Raw genomic sequence first — 24,954 nt, 5'->3', positions numbered from 1 at the left:
GCTTCACTCAATTTGGTCCCCTTTCTTGGCTTATAGATAGGTGCCCAGGACCCCCACCTCTCACCCCTGTATCCACACATGGTAGAAAGGGAACACAAATGTTTTTATCTCCTGATATAAGGAGATAATATTATTGTAATGAGCTTATTATCATGACCTCTTATAAATGTTAATGACTTCTCAAAGTCTCTGCTTGCACTGGGACTTTAGCATATGGACTTGGAGGACGTAAACATTCAAGTCATAATAATATGTTTATTGAATACTTGCTAGATTCTAGGTTGATTGGTTAACCTAATCAACCAACTCTACTAAGGTTGATTGGTTAGTGAACAGGGTTCTGTGCATACGACTTTTATGAAAAGACTAGAAATAACCAAAGTTATATGAAATGGGAAGTTTAGAAGATTATGAGAACATATAGGAATGGGACATTGGGACATTATAGTAAACTATATGAAATATCTGTTGTTTCATTACTACTTTCATTGCAAAAATATGGTAGTTCCCAAATATATTTTATCCATTTGTGTCTTTGAACCTTTTTAGTTTGCTGACGTAAAGCCATTGGAGCAAGTATTAACATATAAGCCATTATATGACTATAATGTGATCTCCTTCCAAAACAAGGAGATCACATTATAGCCATAACTTTTTGTCCTGAATTTCCTTAAATTTTGATTTGAAAGGCTTCTAGGGCACACACACGTGTTGCTTTATTTCTGTGTGAAAATAGAAGATAACATTTTCCCATACAAAAAACAATCTTCTATCTTTCTTTTCTCTCCCTTCAGGAATTCCAATTATCTTTGGAACATATTTGTTAATCTAAGATTTCATAAAGGTTCCTCATATGTACTTCAATCCAAAATACACAGATCTACCTGCTTTCCTCAAAAAAATCATGCGATAGCTAGGATTGTGGCTCAGTGGTAGAGTATGTGCTTTACAATTTATTAGCCTCCAATATTTATGCCTGGTACCCACCTATATCCTCCAACAAATTCATGTGATAGTTTGATAAAAAGCTGAGGAAGGAGAGTAAAGACCACTTGGGATGACCTTCTTCATCACTACTGGGAGACTTACTTTTGTTTTTAAAGGCGATGTCCAAGAAGAATTCAAGGGTAGGCCATGAATAAATCAGTATTCCTTGACCTTTGGCATCCTTTTAAGGAAGGATATTGTCCAGGTTTGATCCTTTCATCACCTGAGAGGAATAGTTGTCCCGCATGGACTGGTAATTACTCCTGGTGAGTATTATGGAAATATTGAAAATATTTTGACTGTGGGGAATTTTCATGATTTTTTTTTGTATGTGTACCATGATTCTTGAATGTACCTGGACTATGGGGACATTAGAGTCTGTTACAATTAAAATTTTTCCTTTTTTGGGGTCCTTACGTAGTGCTTCCTTACCTTAGTTTGCACATCTCTAAGACAGTGATAGTACCTGAGAGTCCTTTTCTGTCTTAAAATATTTTATGAAGATTAAATAAGGTAATTCCTGCAACCATGTTGATCTGTTTCTGTCATGTGGGAATAGTTCGGTGTTCTAAGTGAAGGAGTTCTAGCATGTCTATAATATCTACTAGGGAGTTCATCTAAGCCTGGTTTACTGAGAAGCTGTAGTCACAATAGGCTGGAGCGATTGCTCCAACCCGGGCCAACCCGGGCTCGATTCCTCAGCTCCTCTTGAAGAGCCTGGCAAGCTACTGAGAGTATCTTGACCCCATGGCAGAGCCTGACAAGCTACCCATGATGTATTTGATATGCCAAAACCAGTACCAAGAAGTCTCACAATGTTACTGGTGCCTGCTCGAGCAAATTGATGAACAATGGGATGACCGTGCTACTGTGCTGTAGTCACTATTTCTTTTCAATCGGTGAAGATTAGAGGCTCTTTCATACTATACAAACTAACTTAAATGGTTATTTGGATCCTTTACTAACTAATATTTCTGTCATAAGCCTTCATACTAAGCAGGTATTATACTCAGAATTTGTTACTTTCCAAACCAAATGAAACCAAACAAGCAGATAAAAAAATCACAAAAATCTCTGGATCATGTAAAACCATTAGAAACAGCACTTAATATGTGCAAGAATTATGGACTATCCATTAGCAACTACAAAGGCCATACAGTGAAGTTTATTCCATGTTCAAACACTACTGGAAAGCCTTACACTTCAAGTTCTATGTCTGAAACCTGGAGCATCAAGATCACAAGTGGCTTTTGCAAGAGATCACATTAATTCACTGAGCATAGAGTGGCCCCCATTTTGATGGTATCAACACTTTAATATATGATTGGGCAATAGTAAGGGAAATGAAAAGAAATTTTATAATGAATATTAACAACAAAAAAATCACAAAAATTTAGTCTCTATGTCCTTGAAACAGGTTTCTCTTCCTGGAGACTGTCAGGTTTTCGAGTGTTTGTTATTATCACTCAGAGTAGGAGATGAGAAAGTAGGGGGAAGAACATTTGCACGTCTTTCTCTAGAATTATCATAAGAGAGTAGGTTTTAGTGAGAGTGAGAGCTTTGCTGGAAGCTATGTTGGATGTTATCAGGACAATAGTTGTGGAAAACTAGCTAGCAGCAAGTTCATATCTAACTCTAGGAGTAATTCCTCAAAGCCTGCTGATGAGGCAGGTTTACAGGATTCACTCTCTTTGAGCCAACATCTGACATGTATAACCCTGGCAGAAAGAAGCAAGGCTGTAACTTACAAGCATGGGCCAAAAGGCGGGTCAGTAAAGACTTGATGTGGTTTATCTCAGAAGGGAAACACAGAGTTATGACCTCATCGCCAGCTTGGAGGCTTTACAGTGTCTTGGCAGTTAGACATTGGCCTTGGGGTTAGGCTCGCTGAGAGCCCATGTCAACACAGGGAAACACTGTGACTACCTGTGTACTTTGGCTGCAGTATTACATATGCAACAAGTGCATACAGAGGCCTGGGAAAGCAGAGAGAAACAGAAGATAAGAGGGTAGGTGGATGTACCAAAGTTTCTTTAACCAGTCGTCTGTTCTCAAATACTCGGGTTTTTTTTCCAGATTCTGGCTATTATGAACAGTGCTGCAATGAAAATACAAGTGCAGATGTCATCCTACTGTGCTTTTTTGCACCCTCGGGATATATACCCAGAAGTGGTATTGCTGGGTCATATGGGATCTCAATTTTTTTTTGCACTCATTTGTGGAATATAAAATATCATAACATGAAACTAACACCCATGGACAGTAGAGACAAGGGTCAGGAAGATTGTTTCACAGTTGGATGCTTGCCTTATGAGCTGGGAGAGAAGGCAGCTGGGATAGAGAAGGGATCACTAAGTTAATCATGGTTGGAGGGATTGCTTGGGATGGGAGATGTGTGCTGAAAATAGATTAAAAAAAAACCAAACATGATGGCCTCTCAGTATCTGTATTGCAAACCATAATCCTATAAGTAAAGAGAGAATAAGAGGGAAATTGTCTACCAGAGAGGCAGGGGGTGCGGTGGGGGTGGGGAACATTGTGGTCCCCAGAGCACAAAGTCAGGAGCAGCCCCTGAAGACTGCCATATGTGTCCAATACCTTCCCCCCCAAACAAGAAATAAAATTGTAAACACAATTGATGATAGGTTTCCAGGAAGGCTGAAGGTCAAGTTAAAAGCAAAACTGAAGACAAGTATCAAGCTTTGGGTTTGGGTGTTTTTAGAGAGATGGATGTTTTCAAATTGATGCTCTGAATATAGAAAGTGCTGAAGATTCCATCTAACTCCTTCTCATGTAGAGGATTTCTGGGGGTCAGGAACACAGAATGAAAAAATAATGTGTTCAAACAACACCAGTTCAGCTGTCAGAAAGTCTTATCAGCATATTTGAAATAATACTGCAATTGACTCTAATTAGGCAGTAACTCAAAATTGTATGGATTAGATGAGAAAAGTGATTACTGTATTATCATTAATTTGTCTGCACAGATATATCTCATTTCATTTTTCTTTGATTTATTGGGTTTGAAGACACTGAATCCATTTTAAAGATTTATGTTCTTCAGGTTTATGGTAACTGTACATTGAGCAAGCCTATGGGTATTTATTTGTTACAATAGCATGTTTCACTCCATGTTTTTGTGTCACATTTAACTAAGGTGTATTCATGTTACTTTTGAAGATTAATGACATTGCACATCCAATAGACTGTAGGATAGTATAAACCTAGATTTTACATAAATTATAAAACTTGCTCAATCATGTGATTCCTTTATGGCATTAATAACTTTATTGTGGTTTTCTAGAACGTGCCCTGTGGTATCTCTCAGGTATGATGGAACTTTGCAGAAGTGGAAAGGAAGCATGGGTTTAGGAATCTTTTTTTGCATCTGTGAGAATCAGTTAATTTGCATATGCATGAGCACTTCAGTCTTGCATGATTCTTGGTTTTGTTACTCCTTTGCTTTTGACAGATACACAGATTACTCTGCTTTTGGAATAACAAATTCCAAAATAATAGTTTTATTATATAGTAATAATAGTTCTGCTCAGTTATAGTACTTTATAGAGGATGTGAAGGAGTGATAATGTTCTCATTTCTGTGACCTCATTTTTCTCTAATTAGCATGAGGCTTTTTATTATCAACCTGTTTTAATAGATGAGGTTTATTTAATGGCTAGGGTCACAGGAGTCTTTCAAGTAATTGAGTCACAAATAGAATTTAACACATTATTTCTATTACAACAAATAAAATGTGTTTTTTGGGGGATTACCCCCACAAAGTGAGGACAGGTTAAATTAAAACAGTCTCCCTCATACAGAGACAGAGTACACGAGAGAGAGAGAGAGAGAGAGAGAGAGAGAGAGAGAGAGAGAGAGAGAGAGTAGTGACTGCCTTAGAGGTACACAGGGTGGAAAGCGGAAGGAAGTTAACAGGGGACATTGGTTGTGAGAAAGTAACTGGTGAAGGGAGGAGTGCTGAAACATTGTATGATCAAAACCCAAATCCTGAACAACTTTGTAACTGTGTATCTCACAGTGGTTTAATAATAAATACAATGTCTGTGACTGCAAATCAATGTTTTATCATGAATAAATTAATAAATTTATGTGTTTAAAAAATACAGTTTCCCTCACTGTTTTGGGTGCTTTCATATAATTGTTTTAATATTTGTTGTCTCTCTTGCTTTTTTACTTCAAGGAGATGTTTATATAAAAAGAGAATGCAAATGTTATAATTTTTGTACTTAGGACATACTGCTTATCAAATCCTTAAATTGTGGTCATCCAGGCCTATTTCCTATGGAATTGGAAATTTCTTTGAATCAAGAAGTCATTTTGAGTTCATTATCTTTTAAGGCACTTGATTAATATTCAATTCACTGAGCAAAGTGTAATATATCAAGTAGACAGCCAAGACTTTGAAAGAATTATGTGCTCACATGGTTTGCTTCCATGGTCTGCTGATTTTAGTGGCTGAAATTTAAATACTATTTTTCACCAATAATGGTTCCTCTTGATTATGTTTCTTAAGATGCAATATTCACCTTTTTTTTGCAATCAAAGGCCAAGGGCCCTGAGACTTAAGAAAGGCCCTGAGAGGAAGAGGAAGTATACTCTACTCTACTCTTGGCAGCAAAGGTGAACACTTGGGCTGCATGGTTAAAAGCCAAACAAAAGGTGGTGATTTCATTGCTTTGTTATAGTGACATATCTGAGTGCTGAGAAAATCATTTGAGCCACAGCTCAAGTAAAATAACTTTGTTAAAAATTCAGATATATGCTTTCAGGCTAGACACTGAAAGTCAGGAAAGTGATGTCAGGAACATTTTTGGAACTCAAACTGGAAAAAGATACTTTTTCCAATTTTTATTAGTCAGGTAGCAATAGAGACAAACCTTGGGGTCAACCCAGCAGTTAGAATCTTTGTTCTCCACAATTGTTGTTGCGACAAGAGTAAGAATCTCGATAAAGTGTAGGACTTATTGTTTGCTTGTTCTTAGTTTGTTCTTTTGGAGGGACGCTCATGCAGTGCTCAGGAGACTTGATGTTCGGATGGGATACTGCTTGAACTCAGTGATGGCAGGGATTATTTGGGGCACTCAGTCATTGCTTGGACCCCCTCTAGGACTGCACCCACAGATGCTCCAGGGACCATGTGGTGCTGGGGGGGTCAAACTGGGGCTGGTGTTTGATATGCAAGCATGCATGACACGTGCCTTAACTTACTATGATAGAAGTGGTGAGGGTAAATGTGCGCTTAATCTGGTTAAATACAATTGCTCATTTTACTTCTGTTAAAAACTTAAATTGTATAAATTAATAATTTTATTTTGGGCTTGCACCTGGAAGTACTCTCTCCGCCCCCCTGCCCTTCCTCACTTTATTAAAACACCATATTCACAAAGTCGTTCATGACGATTAGTTACAGGCATTCAATATTCCAACACCATTCCCACCACCACCATCACCTTCATCATTGTCTCCACTTTCCCAACCACCCCTCCGGTGTGACCCTATAGCAGGTCCACAATCATTTATTTGATATTGCTTGTTACCACTAAGTGGCTGACAGAATGATCAAGAAATATTTCTGAAGAAGAAAATTGGTGGAAGTTGTTGTATCTCCCTGGGGGGACATCGAGTCCTTATCTGAGGGTTTACTAAGCTGTTGCTGCAAGTGAAGCCTTCTGTGTTAATGTTTTTGTTAGTTGAGATGATTGGTTGTCTTCTGCGAACATCCCATCCGACCTGATGTGCTACTGCTGGGATGTCTGTGTTGTAGAGTTTGGAGATGTTGAGCAGCTGCTCCAAAAAAATACAGAATATTTAACTGGGCAGTGCTGCCAGGGCATGCTGGTGGCTTTGGGGAGTGAGAACAGCTAGCGGGGTGGAGATAAAATAAAACACCTAGCATGGGGTCACGGGTTAAGTAACTTCCTCTTTGAGCCCTCGCTAGTGCCTGCTCTGGTGCAGAAAGGTAGCGCTTCTCAGCACGTGCATGTAGTGGGGGACAGGAAAATCAAAGGGACACAGGCAGTAGGTTATGAGCCTGGAGGGGCAGGATGCAGAGCCCAGTGATAGGCTAAGGCAGTGCGGCATTGCTCAGGCTAGGAGGACGCAAGGATGGGACGTGAGTATGCACTGGTCAGTAGATGGGACAAATGACATGGTACACTGGAAAGCGAGACACTAAAGCCGACAGGAGAAGTGTTTCTACTTACAACTGTAAAATAACAACATTAACATCAAACATCTCTCCATTCGTATCCTCACTTGGCCTACTCTTCTCGAGGACCCCCACACTTGGGAGGTAGTCAGATTTGCTACGTCACTATCCCTCTGCCCTTGATTCTTCTTTTTAGTGAAGTAATGGGAGCATATTTTGACAGACAAATAGTTATCGGGGGCTGGGGATTATGTGATGCACAATTCCAACCACTCTAGTCCTGCTAGACCTTTGGATAGGCAAGGGATAAAAAAAATCATTTAGGCCTGATTTGAATAGCAAATACCAAAGATTATTTCTCCCCTAAAATATATTTCTGCTTTATTCAATCTTAGAATATTAATAGCGGTAGGGCGTTTGCCTTTCACTTGGCCGACCCGTGTTGGATTCCTCCGGCCCTCTCAGAGAGCCCAGCAAGCTACCGAGAGTATCGCGCCTGCTCGGCAGAGCCTGGCAAGCTACCTGTGGCGTATTGGATGTGCCAAAACCAGTAACAAATAAGTCTCATGACTGAGAGACGTTACTGGTGCCCGCTCGAACAAATTGATGAGCAATGGGATGACAGTGACAGTGACAGTATATTATGTTATACTACACAATATCATATATACTATAAAATTATCTATCATCTGTTGTATAGTATTATATAATGTAAAATTATATATATTAAATTTAATTTTTTTTTAGTGTTTGTATAGAAAGATTTTTAAAAAATCTTTGCTTAAGTTGGAGAATAACCAATTTACCTGGAAATTTTGGGGAAATCATTTTGCAGAGACTTTGTAGTGGGTATAGATTTGGGAGTATAAGAATTGAATGCCTTCTGAGAAAAGAGTAAAAATCATGGAAACCTAAGAGATTCGTGTGTTCAAGGAGTTGGGGAAGCTAGAGAAGTGGCGTGGAATGGAATGGGGAAGAGGAGGGTGAAGTTTGAGCCAGATGACAGGAACTGTCCCCCAGAGTAACTTTCGTCCTCTGCTCAGCTCCTAGAAGTCATCACAGCCGCTGCCCAGGAGGCCTCGGAAGCTTCCTGAGGCAGCAATAATGAATTCATGTATTCTCTCCCTTTTATTTCAAATCCTTTTTTTTTTTCAAGAAAGACTACCATTCTTTTAGAATCTCACAGAATAACCCCCATGTCCAATGACAGATAAATATGCAAATAAGTTGTGTTATATATGCACAGTGAAATACTACTCAGATAAAACAAAACACAAAATTTTGCCTTTTGCCATAACTTGGATGGAGTTATCGGGTGTCAGATTAAGTAAGTCAAAGGGAGGACGGATGGCAGATGATCATCCTCATATGTGGTGAGTAGAGAAATATAGCAAGAGAATGGACAATACCCAAGAAAGTAAAATTCCTGACTGACACTTCAGCAGAACAGTGTCAGCAGATTGACACTGCTAGCAGAACTGAGTTTTGTAATTGGGGAAAAGGGAGAATTCAGGGTGAGAGTGGGGTGGGTGCAGAAGCAGTAGACTAGACGTGGTATAAGAACAGAGCTGGAATCTTTAGCATGTTGATGGATGTGGATAGTCAGTAACTTTGGACACCAAAAGCATAAACGATCATACATTGTAACCATGCTGACTCAGTTGAACAAATGCTTATGTAACTAGGTCAGCCTCAGGAAGGATACTCTGATTTCTTTTTTTTTTTTTTTTTTTGGCTTTTTGGGTCACACCTGGCGATGCACAGGGGTTACTCCTGGCTCTGCACTCAGGAATTGCCCCTGGCCGTGCTCAGGGGACCATATGGGATGCTGGGATTTGAACCCGGGTCGGCCGCGTGCAAGGCAAACGCCCTACCCGCTGTGCTATCTCTCCAGCCCTACTCTGATTTCTTAATGTCTGTGCCAGAAACTAATCTTAGGAGTGGTGTATTCTGTTAAATTCACAGCTCTAGCTCATACTCAGGTGGGAGTAGACTTTATAAAATCATCTATCACTATGGCTGTATTAGAATTCTGCTTTTTATGATGTAGAAGGTTAAGTTTCTGTGTAGGTCATATTGGTGTGTTTTATACAGAGGGAATACAACCAGTGTAAAAAGAGACTAAATATACAAAAAAAAAGGCAATGTTCTCCTAGAGTGATATCTGGAATAGAAATGGTTTCTACACGTAGCATTTAGGATAGAGCAGGATGGGTAACATTGAAAAAAGGCAGGGGCATCACTAACATGGCAAAAAAGGTGGTTAGAATATAGATTACATTGTATTACTTGAAGTTCATGAATCCCAAACTTTGGCATATAAAAATAACTAACAATTCGCCTGCATCTACAGGACCTGACTGATATTGGCTGGCCCCCTCATACATCTGGCCTTCAGCTGGCCCGGTCACGTGTCTACACATTGGCTCTGCTTCACAGCTTGCTTGTTCTCCTTTGAACTGGAAGAGAAGTCCAGACAATTCCTTTTCATGATGACAGTAGGGACATAGAAACAAAAACAGATGCATGAGATTTCTTAAGGCCCAGAGCATTGTGCATTAGCCACTTCTATATAATTCTGTTCTCCCCGGTGAGGCATGTGTCTAGACCAGAGTCAGAGCAGAAAGGGAGCACAAAGGGAGGTGTGGGGCCAGTCAGGAATTGACACAATCATGTTACCTGTCATGATAACAGGCACATTTAGAAGCAGAGCGGTAGGATGGTGATTAAATTCACACTTGCTGGTATCAAAGGTTTTAGTGATATGAGATGATGAAACTTAAATTTTAAATTTAGACATGGACAAAAGACATAAAAGAAAAAAAGTTCTTGATGCTAGGAGAGGATAGTGACTTGCATAGGTTAAAGGAAATATAAAGGATTTTTGTGGCAAGATACAAAGAGCATTAGCAGCTAGATAAGGAAGGGAGTTATTTAATATTAAGAATGTGTTGGAGATCTTTCATGGAGTTCTACCTTCTCCTATTTACCATTTAGGAAACTTTCCTATATGAGTTTATTTCCATTAGTACTGGATTTTATTTGCGTTTATGCAACAAGAAGCACTGGTAGTAATCTACATGTAGACTTGAGACTTAGAACTTTATTCTTTGGGGTCTTTTCCTACACGTTGTCAAAATCCTTCTGTAACAAGTCACAACTCCAGTATGCTGGTTCTCTGCATGTGTTGAAATGCTAGCTTCTGATAAATTCTGTTTCCTATTACCTCTCCAGGACTAGGGGTATGAAGCTTTTTATTACTGCTAATTTTCCACTCTTGCTTAAGGTTCTATATTACACTAGACTGATTTCCTAAGACAGTTCCCATACTTAGTAATATTTTTCTAAACACTTTTAAGTATTCCAGCATGAGTGTGTCATCTGTTTTCTGATAGATTTTAATGAAGTTAAAGACATATGGTAGGCAATGAGAAACAAGAAAGTGTTAGGAGTTGGCTATGAATTAAAATATGTTGTGGAAGGGTGAATATTGAAATGACCTATAGATTATATCAGAGGAGGGCAGAAACCATCTTACTATTTTCCAGGTGTAAAAGGATCTTAAAGTAGGTGAAAATAGAGCAAAGCCATTGTAAACGCAGAATAGATTGATATCATGGCATATGGTAAACATTTAGGTGGCCAGCCTGGAAGAGCAGGCTATTTCCAAAATCTTTATTCATGGGAACTGGGATATTAATAATCTTATTAAAAAAGAGGATTATAAAAGAATCACTATCACTGTCACTGTCATCCTGTTGCTCATCAATTTGCTCAAGCAGCACCAGTAATGTCTCCAAGTGAGACTTGTTACTGTTTTTGGCATATCGAATAAGCCATGGGTAGCTTGCCAGGCTCTGCAGTGAGGGAGAGATACTCTTGGTAGTTTGCCGGGCTCTCCGAGAGGGATGGAGGAATCAAACCCAGGTCGACTGCATGCAAGGCAAACACCCTACCCACTGTGCTATTGCTCCATAAAAGAATAAAATGTTCTAAATTTGACATTTGGGGTTTTTCATGTGATGTTCACAATACTATATATAATAGAAAATGTTAAACTTGGAATACAAGCCAGGCTTGGGAAAAGTTTGGAAATTGCCATGTATGCATGTAAACTGAAGCCACTAGAAAGGAAAAAGTTGCTCAGAACTACAATGCACAGGAAGTAACAGAAAAAAATAAAGCAGAACGTGATGAAAATGGGAAATGAGAAAAACAAAAGAAGGAAGGGATAAATTAATAATCAAAGTTTAGATTGTGGAAACAAGAGTTGTGGAGAATTCCAGGAGGGAAGTATTGATAATATTTTGAAGTACTGTTACTTCTGAAGATTCTGGAAGAAGGACAGAGCACAATGGGCTGAATATGCAAGAGAAGCAGGGAGCTGGAGGAGATGATTGATTTTCAGGATGCTTTATTACTGAGCAGGGATTAACAGACATTTATATAAAGGAACAGATAATAAATAGTTTAGATTTATGGGCCCATGGGTCAAAGGGATTCAACTCTGCCATTGTTGTGCAAGATCAGTCGTAGGCAAGCCATAAACAAATGGCAGGTTCTGTTCCAAATAAATTTTATTTTGTAAAAACATGCAGACAGTTGAAATTATACTACCGACCTTTGTTTACTAACTTAATTTTTTTTATTGAATTGCTGTGAGATAGATAGATAGATATATCATTACCAAGCTTTTCACGATTGGACTCCAGTGCTGGTGTGGATGCGTGGAGAAAGGGGCTCTCATTTATTGCTGGTGGGAATGCTGACTGCTCCAGTCTTTTTGGGAGATAATATAAGCATTCTTCAAAAAACTAGAAATTGAGCTTCCATTTGACCCAGCAATACCACTTCTGGGAATATACTTGGGGGCCCAAAACACACAGAAGAAACACAATCTTCATTTCTATGTTCATTGCAGCTCTATTCACAATCGCCAGAATCTGGAAACAACCTGAGTGCCTAAGAATAGATGACTGGATAAATAAATTATGGTATATCTACACAATGGAATATTTACACAGCTTTTTGGAAATATAAAGTCATGAAATTTGCCTATAAACTGATGGACATGGAGAGTATGAGTTAGAAGGAGACTAAGTGAGATAAGTCAGAAGGAGAGGAACAGATACAGAATGACTGCATTCATTTGTGATATATATATACACACATATATATATACACATACATATATATCACTTTATCACTGTCATCCTATTGTTCATCGATTTGCTCAATTGGGCACTAGTAGTAACGTCTTCATTGTGAGACTTGCTGTTGCTGTTTTGGACATAACGAATATGCCACGGGTAGCTTGCCAGGCTCTCTGAGAGGGATGGAGGAATCAAATCCAGGTTAGCTGCATGCAAGGCAAATGCACTAAACACTATGAGACTAATATCCAAGGCCAAGGAAATGAAGGACCAGGAGGACTGAGCAAAAGTTGTTTACTTTCTCTCTCTCTCTCTTGCTCTCTCTCTCTCTCTCTCTCTCTCTCTCTCTCACTCACTTGCTCTCTCTCTCTTCCTACATTTGGTCGTCTCGGAATGGCCAATGCCATGAGTGGATGAAGGAGGAAACAAGGGCCAAGCTGGTTGATGATCAGTTGCCGTTTTTTCCATTTTCCTTACGCGCCTGTTCCAGTCTCACTAAGCTCCCCATTCCAGTCTCACCCTGTCCCTCATTCCCGTCTCCTCTTGTCTTTCCCGCTCATGTCTCTGTGCTCCCACTCGCCATCCTGGTCTCTCTCTTCTCCCAACTCCATCTGATAGCACAATCAACATATGAAAGCCCTTCCTGACAGCCTGCAGCTAGAGGTAGTCCAATAACAATTAAGATCTTAATTGACATCTTAATTCTACTTCTTAATATTGGTTATTTTGTATGGACACAGTAAAAAATACATTAAGCTTGTAGGGTGACTCTCCTGGGGACATCTCGCTATAGATATCAGACTATAGTGCTCAGGCCAGATTAACCTTTTCTAACCCTAGCAAGGTCCTAATTCAGCTATTAATTTTTGAATCATGATAGCATTTGTCCATGACCATGCTCTTAACTTATAGTTAAGTATTATGGCACTTTGGCCTGGCCCATTTCGATGCCAGGGTAGCTTGCAGTTTGCTCTGGGTCCATCCAGTCCCCTGTCAGGACCCTGCTTTTGGGGTGCTAGGAAGTAAGGGCAACTGAGCCTTAAATCGAGAGAATCGATGCCCAGTAGTGAAAATCAATCGGAGTCAATTAACTCTAAAGTTAAAAAAGCATAGCATTAACTGTCTTCCTGTGTCTATACAAAAAGGAAATTGCTCTGAATTAACTATGAAAAAACTTAAGGAGAAGAGTAAAGCAAAATTTACAAGTTTAACAGAGTCTGATTAGGAGATAAAGGTGATTGACCAATTGGGGAAGAAAAGCACAAAGAAAGAGGTTACAAATAAACACAGAGGAATGAAAGCTGTGATGGGAGTAACCCAGTAGACTTAAGCTCCCTGTGGCAAGGCAGAAAGAACAAACCAATGTTATCCTACAGTTGGGCACTGGAGTGATAGTATAGCAGGCAATGTGCTTGTTGCCAACCTGGGTCGGATCCCTGGCATCCCTTATAGTTCTCCAAGTGCCAGCAGGAGTGATTTCTGAGTGCAGAGCTAGGAGTAACCTTTGAGCATTGCTGGTATTTTGTGTCCTGGCCCAGGAGAAAAAAAACAACTTCTGAGAAAAGTAATAAAAAGAATCAGAAAATATAAAAAAGTGCAGTAATTGTGAAGATAAATCAGGGTTTAGGGATAAGATTCATTACTATTGGGGGTATGAAAATCAAGGAATTTGCTTGAGATGAGGGGAAGATGCTAATAGAAGGATGCTAGTAGAAGATGCTAATAGAAGGCATGAAATCGTGAGTCTAGGATTGGTCTGAAAATATACTTTTTGAGTTTAGAGGAAGTAAAAGGAAGAGAAAGGGTCTGAGCAGACATTACAGCAGATAGGGTGCTTGCCTGGCACGCAGCAGATCTGAAGTTGGTTCTTACCCGATTACTTAAGATGGGTCTTAACCAAAGTTTAGACTCTCACTTAAGAAGGTGAAACCTTTGACATGGTGTTGTGTCTGTTACCAAATTTGGCTCTATGTTTTTGTCTTATCTTCATTTTAGATGGTACATGAAATTCAACTCAGGGTGGAAATACAGAAGAACTAAATCATCTGTTGGTATACTAAACAATCCAAAAGTCTTATTAAGCCAGGTCAAGCACTTTTGGTCAGTAAATCCAGACAATTCAGGGTCATGTGACTGCTTAGGCCTGACAGGACTTATTTTGAATATGAAATTATATATTTTAAAATTCCATTTAAAGAAAATCTTGCAATTTTTAAAACGTGAATCCAAAAGAAGTATTTAGTTCTGTAGTTTGCTCTTAGAAGCAACTTGTCTTATGAGAGCATTGGGGTAAGACTTCTGAGATCTGTTCCATATTAGTTCTGGGACCTTGGACAAGAAATAAAACTTCATACCTTTAACTCTCAACATGATAAAAATAATCTTTCTTAGGCACCAATGAGGTAGAAAGGCCTAAATGTGGTGATGTATCTGATACACTTTGAAGTTTTATGATTTTCAGTCACATTTATAGAGCATCTATGAAGCATTGTGCTAGGATTGTTCTACTATGAACAATGCAAAATAATCTATATCACTCAAAAAGTATAATTTTATGGTGATTATGTAGCGAATAGAAACATATGAGCAAGCAAATCAAATTGAGCTTATTGTAAATGATGAAAAAGCATACTTTGGAGATTTTAATGGGTTAATTCAGGAGCAGATTCCTTCATACAGAGGCCAGTGAAAATAAAGGGGCACATATATGAAATAATATGGTACCATGTGAAGAAATACACAATATTTCTTCAGTTGCATCACATACACATACACAATAGTTCTGCTATTGTGGTGGTCATTTTCTAATATATATATGACTATTATGTTTTGCACCTGAAACAATATGTGTCAGACAAGCCTCATTATAAACACATATACTTGGATCCAAACACCTGCACTAATAGTTAAGAGGCCTCAATGACAGGGAAGTACTGAAGGCCTAGCACTTTGTGCCTGCTTAGATTAAATGAGAAATTTACATCAACCCTAACTCTAGTTGTAATATTCAGAAGCTCTTCCAGTTAGCAGTCTAGTTAGAACTGAAATTTAAGTCTGTGAACATAAATCTATGATTAAAAGTCCTCAGTATTTGAGCCAGAAGCTATCACAATCTCCCAGAAAGTTAACGTTTCAAAACAAAACTGCCTTTGAAGATATTTTATATTAACCATTTGGAATATATAATGATAGATGTAGTGGTATTATAAAGTATCAATAAAACCTAGGGGCAATGAATTATTTATTAGAGCACATAAATTATATTAATTTTTATTGCTCTATTCTCTGGACATATCCTGAACGGCAACCGATAGTGAAAAGAGCAATATTTAGAATTGATTTCCCAAAGTGACAAGGAATTAAGGAAAGAGATGCTATGAACATTATGAAGTAGAAAATATATCACTTGTTACAGTTGTGTGTGAGGAAAGAGGTATTGAGAGATATCTAAAGTGCTGTCCAGGCACTCATCTACCACAACTGACAGGCGAAATAAAGAATTATGGATGTTTCAGAAAAGACTTACATTTTCAAAAGTAAACATAAACCGTTGTGATGAGCTGTTCATAAAACAGTTTAACAGACTATCTTTACTTATGTGTAAAATATAGCCGAATGAGTCTTAATCAGTTGCATCACATACCAAAAAGGTGGCAGGCGATTTTTTTAAATCCCTTCCTGTGTTGACTGTTGCATTTCCTATTTTAATAGCTTTCCCCTAGTCTCAGGGGAGTCTATATCCAAAACAGATTCAGTTCCTCAAAGAAATAGAACTGCCTATTTCCTGCCTTTCCTCATTTATACCACCAGATTGTTTTACTCATTTTTTTACTAGATGTATTTCTGATCTTTCCCAGAAAGGTTTTCTTGTTAATTTGTCCCATGAACTTCAAATATTTCCCAAGAATTTCCCTTTCCTTATGACTACATGTCCACTGACTTAGACATTTATTCTTTTACTGCTACTTCTCTCGGATCAACTTTTTGGTGTTTTCCTAAGTCATTTTACTTGTTTTGATCACTTTGTCATGAGCCCACGACACTGGTCACTTACGACTGAGTCACTTGTTACTTCCTTTCCTTAAATGTCATGTACAGACGAGAAATGTCGTAGGAAAGCTAAATTAATTTTGTCATATTCTAAACTGGTAAAGACAAGTTCTACCTTAAGATTCAAAGTCCTTAAAATTCAATTTTCTTATTTTGTTAATTTTTAAAAGGTAAATGTGGGGAGAGGTTTGTCTCATAAATATTTTAAAATGTGGCAATTATGATTTTTTATTATTTTATTAATATCTAATCTACCAATTTTTAAATTTTTTCAATAGAAATTTATATTCCCATTACCTTTATATTGCTAGAGCGATAGCACAGCGGGTAGGGCATTTGCCTTGCATGCCGCCGACCCGACCCCGGTTCGATTCCTCTGCCCCTCTTGGAGAGTCCGGCAAGCTATCAAGAATATCCCACTTGCACGGCAGAGCCTGGCAAGCTACCCATGGCATATTTGATATGCCAAAAACAGTAACAACAAGTCTCACAATGGAGATGCTACTGGTGCCCACTCGAGCAAATCAATGAGCAGCAGGATGACAGTGATACAGTGATAGTGATACCTTGATATATTTGTCACATTGAACTTTACTATTTATGAATGACAGAAAATCATCCACAGCAGCAGCATTTCTTTTTAGTTGGAGCATGCCCTCAGGCTCCAGTATTATTCAGGATGCACTTTCCTTGCTCCTTTATTAAGCAGGTGGACTTAATCTTCACCTGTAGCTACCAGATAATCCACTCACAGACGTGTCTCGTAACCTCATGGAAGGGTTGGGTTGCAATGACTGGTAAGACTGGCCCTTTGGATCCTCCAGCAACCTCGATCTTAATTCTCCCACCTTTCCTCATTTATGGCACCAGATTGTTTCACTGTCCTTGTTTATGCCACCAGATTGTTTCTTAGGAATGACAGTATTTTCCTTCTAATTGTATAGAGAACTTCAGTTCTCTTCATCCTTGTTCCTAAATTTTATACTAAAAGACATCAGAATATTATTAGAAGAAGGGTATTTTCAGTGCCTTCTTAAGAGTCAAGGTTAGGCATAGAAAAGAGAAAGTTTTCAATATATCAGAAAATGAATGCAATAATTTTTTTAATTTAAAAATTTTTTATATTTACTTTTAAAATTTTTTATTAGTGAATCACCGTGAGGCACAGTTACAAGCTTATGAACTTCCGTGTTTGCAGTTCACTCATACAGTGATCATTTACCCATCCCTCCACAAGTGTCCATTCTCCTCCACCAATGTTCGAAGTATCCCTCCCACCACATCCACCCCATCCCCCACCACCCCACCCTGCCTCTGTGGCAGGGCACTCCCTTTTGTTCTCTCTCCTTTTGGGTGTTCTACTTGCAATAGAGGTATTGAGTGGCCATCATGTTTGGTCTATAGTCTACTTTCGGCACGTGTCTTTCAATCTGAATAGGTCCTCCCAACATCCTCTATTTGGTGTTCTCTTCTCTGTCTCAGCTGCCTTTTCCCCAGCATGTGAGGCCAGTTTCCAAGCTGTGGGGCAGACATCCTGATCCTTATCTCTACTACTCTTGGGTGTTAGTCTCCCACTCTGTTATTTTATATTCTACAGATGAGTGCGATCTTTTTGTCTGTCTCTCTCTTCTTGACTCATTTCATTTGCATATAAATGGATCAACATGGAATGCAATAATTCTTACCTGGCTGTTTCCTGAAACTTGAGTGAATCTTAGTGAAAGAGATGCATACTACTTTCACATAAATAAATGCATAATAAATGATGATGGTGCTGATAGTTCTATATTAGAGAGCTAGTATTTGCAGTAACTGCTTCTCCAGATGTCACTTATAATTATTTTTGTATTTTTATGTCAAAATATAACAGCCCCAAAGGACTGTGTGTTCCCTGAAGACACCAATTCTCCATCTGGTGCCCCACCCAGACATGTAACTTCTCACTGCCTTAGTGAGTAGTTGAATGAGTAAATGAGGAAAGATTTTAAAAACAAGCAAGAAATGAGATAGAGACCCAGGAGAGCTATTTTATCAAACTCAGAAAAGGTCATCTTAGTTTCACAAGGAGATAAAATCAAGAAGTAGAGAATGTCAAAATCAAAGTTATTTCTCTCTGTTACATGACTTGTCACTGCTTTTCCCTGACAGTTTTTTTTTGTCTTAGTGCTATTTCCTTCTTCTGTTTAGATTTCTTATCTGTCTACATGACATAAAATGTCTATTCCAATCCCTCATGATCTCCCATGCCCTGTGTACAATAAATCTATGCCATTCTGAGTTCAGTACTGATTCCTGCTTAATGTCAGGCTGCCGAGAGATGCCTGGAAACCTCAGAGGCCTTCCCATAGTTGAGTTTAATCTGTGATACAAACCGGAAATGTCCAGTCTCAGAATGTGGCACCCTTTACTCCTTAGTCTCAGATTTGGCTCAGTGACCTTGCTCCCAGAGGGACTCAGATAACAAACCCCGTCTGCCCAAGGATATTTCCAGCTGACACATTCAGAGACCTAAAGTGAGCTGAGTGGTCAAGGACTGACTGCCCGAATAAATTTACATGATGTGTCATAGGAGAGATAATTGCAGATGTTGAGCCGTTACCTTGCATGCGGCAGACATCAGTTTGATTCTTAGCACTGCATTAGTCAGTAGTGACCCCTGAGCACAGATCCAGAAAGAAGTCCTGAGCATCACAGAATGTTGCCCAAATTCCTCCCTCACCCCTTTCCCCAAAAGCAAAATAAAACAAAATAAACAAGTTGGTTAGAACTGGACGATCTTGCTTATTCAATTACATAGATACTAAAAACAAGGATCATAAATTGCTGTAACATGGAACCACCAAAATAAATTAATGAAGCTCAATAACAGCCCTAAGAAATGAAAAAAGGCACTGCATTCATGGCAGAATTCAGAGAAGAACACACAGGCAGATAGATATATGAAATAAAGATAATGTATAAACAAAACTAGGCAAAGGTCACTATGTAATAATAAAGGATCATAAACATAGGAAGGTATAATAATTTTTATAAAACTAAATAGAAAAAATAAACAATGAATAATAGTTGGTGAACTTATAACTTCAATCTCAACAATGGCTAGATTATCCAGAGAATCAATGAGAAAGCAATGGATTTGATAACTATACGGACCAAATTTTATTTTAATAGTGATTAGCCCATGCTCAAAATTTGATATGCTCCCATGGAATTTTTTTTTTGTTGCTTTTTTTGGGGGGGTCACACCCAGCGATGCACAGGGGTTACTCCTGGCTTTGCACTCAGGAATCACTCCTGGCGGTGCTCAGGGGACCATGTGGGATGCTGGGAATCAAACCTGGGTCAGCCGCGTGCAAGGCAAACTCACTACCCACTGTGCTAACGCTCCAGCCCCCCCCCCCCCAATTTTTTTTTTGAAAAACGATCCATAGTTTTGTGTTTTTTCCCCCACAGATTTTGAAATGGGCTTCTGTCTAAATTTTCTTTACAAAATACCATTTTTCCTGTCACCACCCAAAGATAAGACATTACTGTTTGGGCCATTCTTTTTTTTTTTTTTCCCTTTTGGGTCACAGCGGGCATACACACAAGGGTTACTTCTGGCTCATGCACTCAGGAATTACTCCTGGCGGTGCTTGGGGGACCATATGGGATGCTGGGAATTGAACATGGGTTGGCCATGTGCAAGGCAAACGCCCTACCCGCTTTGCTATCGCTCCAGCCCCTGTTTGTGTCATTCTTGTATGTATATATTTAGGAAATTGGAGCAAGAGTCATCCTTTATCAAATAATAGTTTAATTTGTTGGTGCTAGAGCCATTATTAGCAGGTAAGGCACTTGCTTGCATGCGGTTGATTTGGGTTCACATCCTAAGCGTTGCATATGCTTCCTGAGCCTCACCGGGAGTGACACGAGTACAGAGCCAAGACTCAGTCCTGAGCCTGCCTGATACAACCCCAAAATGAACAAACACCAGAAACACCACGTTATTAATTTTAGATAAAATTTTAAAAGAATTAATTATGAGAAAGTTAAAATTTTAAAGAAATAATAAATTTTCAGATAATTTCTTTTTTCTTTTTTGACTCTTTTGGAAAAACAAAGAAGGCATTATTGGTCCTACTGTCCTAAACCAAGAACTAGAAAAATTGTGACTCAAGAGGTTATGTATCAGGTTGCCTGTTACTTAGAAGTTTTTAAGGAACGTAGTGCTGAAACACTACACCTGGACATTTTTGTGTTCTTTGATCTGGAGTTGAATCTCACTACTTGCCTGTTGTGATGTGGAATTCAATTTGGGAACACTTGGTAATTCTTGGGTTATTTATTCTAAGAATGGAATTTGTGTTTGACATAACTGAGATCTGAATGTCTACTCCTGGGGAATGAGACTGTTAGAACTTCCTCTGGTTCATGCCTTCAGCTAGACAACTAAGTACTAAGAGTTGGAGTGTGAGTTACAATGACAGGCAGCAATATTGACAAGAACAATTAAAAGACTTTTTCTTCTACTTGAAAAGAAATGGAATACTTTAATTCAATAAAGAATTGTTATTGGACAAAAGTACTATAAGCAGTGAATGATGAGATGAAGAAAGAACGAGAATAGCTAATAAGAACTGTCACAAATTCCAGAAGAATTTTGAGACCATAAACACAGTCTTAAATAGAATTGAAAGTAAAGAAAATTCAATATGAATTGGATTTTTGAAAATATGAATTGCAATTTTCAAATATAATTTTAAAATTTTCAAAAAATTGGAAATATTTGCTTTTCCCCCATGATTTAAAAGCATTTGTATTTTATTGCATTATAGTGGTAAATGGAAGGAAATTTAAAAAGATTAGAAAAATAAAATTTAGAAAAATATAAACAATTGTTTTGCTGTATGACCTTGTCTTCTATATATTAAATATGTATTATTACTTAAATATATATTAATTATGACTTCCTCTCAATTATATCCCTTTATTATAGGGTCATATTTTCTTCTTTTTTATTTTTTGCTTTTTGGGTCACACCTGGCAGTACACAGTGGAAAAATTTTATTTATTTATTTATTGCATCACTCTCAGCCATGCACAGGGGTTACTCCTGGCTCTGTGCTCAGGAATTACTCCTGGCGGTACTCAGGGGATTATATGGGATGTTGGGAATCAAACCCCCGTCATCCAGGTACAAGGAAAACACCCAACCTGCTGTGCTATCACTTTAGCCCCCATATTTTCTTCTTTGCATGCATGATAGTCCTTGATTTTTTTCATATTATCAAGAAAGGCAGGAGTCAAGTAGGAGGTCCCTGACAAGGAATTTTGGGAAAAATAAGACCAAGATATGATATTAAGTATTTGCTCTGTTTATAGCCCTTATGTAAACCCCTCAGAATTAAGGCTGGACCCCTTTTGGAGATGTAGAAACTGAGTTTTGATGAGACATTGAATGATGCCAGTGTATTGCCTGTGTGTGCACTGCCTACTGTGACCCAAAAAGCAATAAATAAATAAATAAATAAATAAATATTTCCCTCGTGTATCGCTGGGTGTGACCAACCAAGAGAAAGCTGGGCCCTCTCAGTTAGGGAAACTTTGACAGGAGCATAGGTTGTAATAAGACTGAAAGATCACCAAAAGTTAAAACCCCTTCTCCTTTGACAACACCCTGCAGAAAACTTCAGATCAAGGCAATTTGGAGAAAATCCATTTATAACCCCTTCTCAAGCCACTGGAGCTCTCCCCGTTTCCTAGAGAGTCACAGCTTCTCTCTCTCGAATGTGTTGCCTTGGGAAACCTGGAGAGAGTTCCCCAGGTTAACTTTTCTCTTCCTACAAAATGCGAATGGTTGATTCTAACTGAGGCTGGATTCTTCCCAAACTTGGGCGGTAGGAGCAAATATTCACTTCAGGATGGTTGCTTTATATGGGATTGGTGGGACTCTAATCACATGTCACACAGGTATGAAGGGCATATTTTTTACCAGTCGTACCCTCTTAGGCACATTTCCTGATGAAATGGAGGTGATCAATGCTGATAGGTGGTGGGTAGTAACTCTTTCCCTATAGAGACTTCTGTCTCCTTTACCTCCCTACTTACTGACTTCATACTGGCAATATTATGAATTTTATCCTGGTCGGTGTCTTGGATCTTTGGATCTTTATATATATGTATATATACTATACACACACATATATATATACACACATATACATACATATAGCTTACTAACTTCATACTGGCAATGTTATGAATTTTATCCTGTTAAGCATACTTGGATCTTTTTTATATATACATGTGTATATATATACATACATATATATGTGTGTATGTTTTAGATGTAAACCTTTATAAATAAATATATTTGCTACATTAATTTCATCACTTAAAATTTTAATTCTGTTTTTTGCCATTCAATTGACCCCCTTTCCTGGATTTAGCCACTTCCCCTTCCTTCTGGTAACCTCACATTTTACTGTAGTGTATAAAAGTTTGCTTTTGTATTATGTAGTTCACTTATTAGTTTACTTTATATCCTATATCATTAAATATATGTGCATATATGTTGACTTTTGTAATGTAGATAAGCTACTTAGAACCAGTTTGGTTCTTTTGTGATATAGTAACAAGAATCATAGCAGTCTTTAATCTAGATTAAATTGTTATCCACCAGGTTAGCAATCTTGTGGTTACTCTAGTCAATGACTTATGAATTATAAATTTCACTCTGGTTGGAGTGAACAAGTGCTATTTCCTGTCTTGCATGAGTACATCAATGGTTCCTTCTAATAACTCAGTCCACTTTTTGCTTTAAGAAACTTACTCCTATCTACTGCATTTATAGTGGTGCTCAGGGTTAACTCCTAGCTCTGTGCTCAAGGGTCATTCCTGGCAGTGCTCAAGGAACTGTGTGGGGCACTGGGGCATGGGTTGTTCTCATGCTAGGTAAGCACCTTACAGCTGTACTTCTCTCCAGCCCCTCCCCCTTTAAACAGTAGAAGCAAAATCTTTTAATATTAAACTGATAGTCCACTACTCCTTGCTTGTAATCAATCATTTAAACTATCAGCTTAATGTCTAAAAGTATAACAACTGGATATCATATATTTTTTTGTTTTGTTTTGTTTTGTGTTTTGGGTCACATCCCTCGATGCACAGGGGTTACTCCTGGCTCATGAACTCAGAAATCACTCCTGGTGGGGGACCATATGGGATGCTGGAAATCGAACCCAGGTCAGCCGCATGCAAGGCAAACACCCTACCCGATGTGCTATTGCTCCAGCCCCCTGGATAGCCTATTTTTGAAAATGATTTTTTTCTGTTCTTTGTTGTTGTTCCTGCTATCCTACAGAAGAGGGTATATGATATTTCCATTTTGTATATGATGAAATATTTCATTTCATATTTTTCATAATTTCATTTCCCACAATTTCATATTTTACATAATTTCATAATTTCAAATTTTAATAATTTTTAATTATTCAGGAAATTTTCTTCAGTGCTTTCATTTGAAATACATCTTAATCAGCTCCTTTTCTTGTCGATCTTTTTATATAATACTGACCAAGAATTTTATTGTGCTAAAATTATAATTTGATGAATATTTTGAAAGATTGATGAATATTTTGTGATGAAAAAATATAACTAGTTTTTGTGTATTTTGGGATAGAGTAAATACCCAGGGAAGGAAATAGTTAAACACCAAATTTGTTTGTGAGTTGGTATTAGTTGACTATACGTACTCTTACCAGATTCTGACTAGTCCTTTGGAATTACTCAGGAGTACCATTAATTACATTAAAATGAATCAGTACTAGCATCTGCTTACCAAGAAGTACACTACATGGTAAAAAAGGCTAATAAAACAGCTTAATATTTTTAAAATTCTGTCTAATAATAATTTTAATCAGTTTTTATATTTGAAATAGCTATTTTATTTTTTCCTTTTACATCTTAGTACCCATATTCTGTCTTTTCTGATCACCAGTTATGAGTCTTTGTTGTAATATCCTACTTTTAGAGAAAAGCACTTCTTTTGGGTTCTATTATCACCACATTCCTCCAGTTCCCTCCAAAGTTGAATATTCTCTATGTATGTAATATGTATGTTTACATATAAATATCACTGTATCACTGTCATCCCGTTGTTCGTCAATTTACTCGAGCGGGCACCGGTGATGTCTCTATTACACTCAGCCCTGAGATTTTAGCAGCCACTCCATAGAAGCCACAAGGCTTCTTTGCCAATAATTGGAGGCTTTTTCAGGGTTAGGGAAATGAGACCTATCGTTACTGTTTTTGGCACATCAAATACGCTATGGGTAGCTTGCCAGTCTCTGCCGTGCCGTTGGGATACTCTTGGTAGCTTGCTGGGCTCTCCGAGAGGTTATGTGTATATCTTTTACTGTATTTGAGATATGAATAGGCCATGGGGAGCTTGCAAGGCTCTCCCGTGGGGGCAATAGACTCTTGGTAGCTTGTCAGAATCTCCAAGAGGGAGAACAAGGTTGTTAGATGTAATATTTATATTGCATATAAATATACTATGTCTATATGTACATATATAGTCTATACAATGTGATGTATAAAACACTTTTACAACAT

The sequence above is a fragment of the Sorex araneus genome, chromosome 2 (assembly GCF_027595985.1).
Source record: "Sorex araneus isolate mSorAra2 chromosome 2, mSorAra2.pri, whole genome shotgun sequence".
Classification (NCBI taxonomy): domain Eukaryota; kingdom Metazoa; phylum Chordata; class Mammalia; order Eulipotyphla; family Soricidae; genus Sorex; species Sorex araneus.
This window is presented reverse-complemented; position numbering follows the sequence as displayed.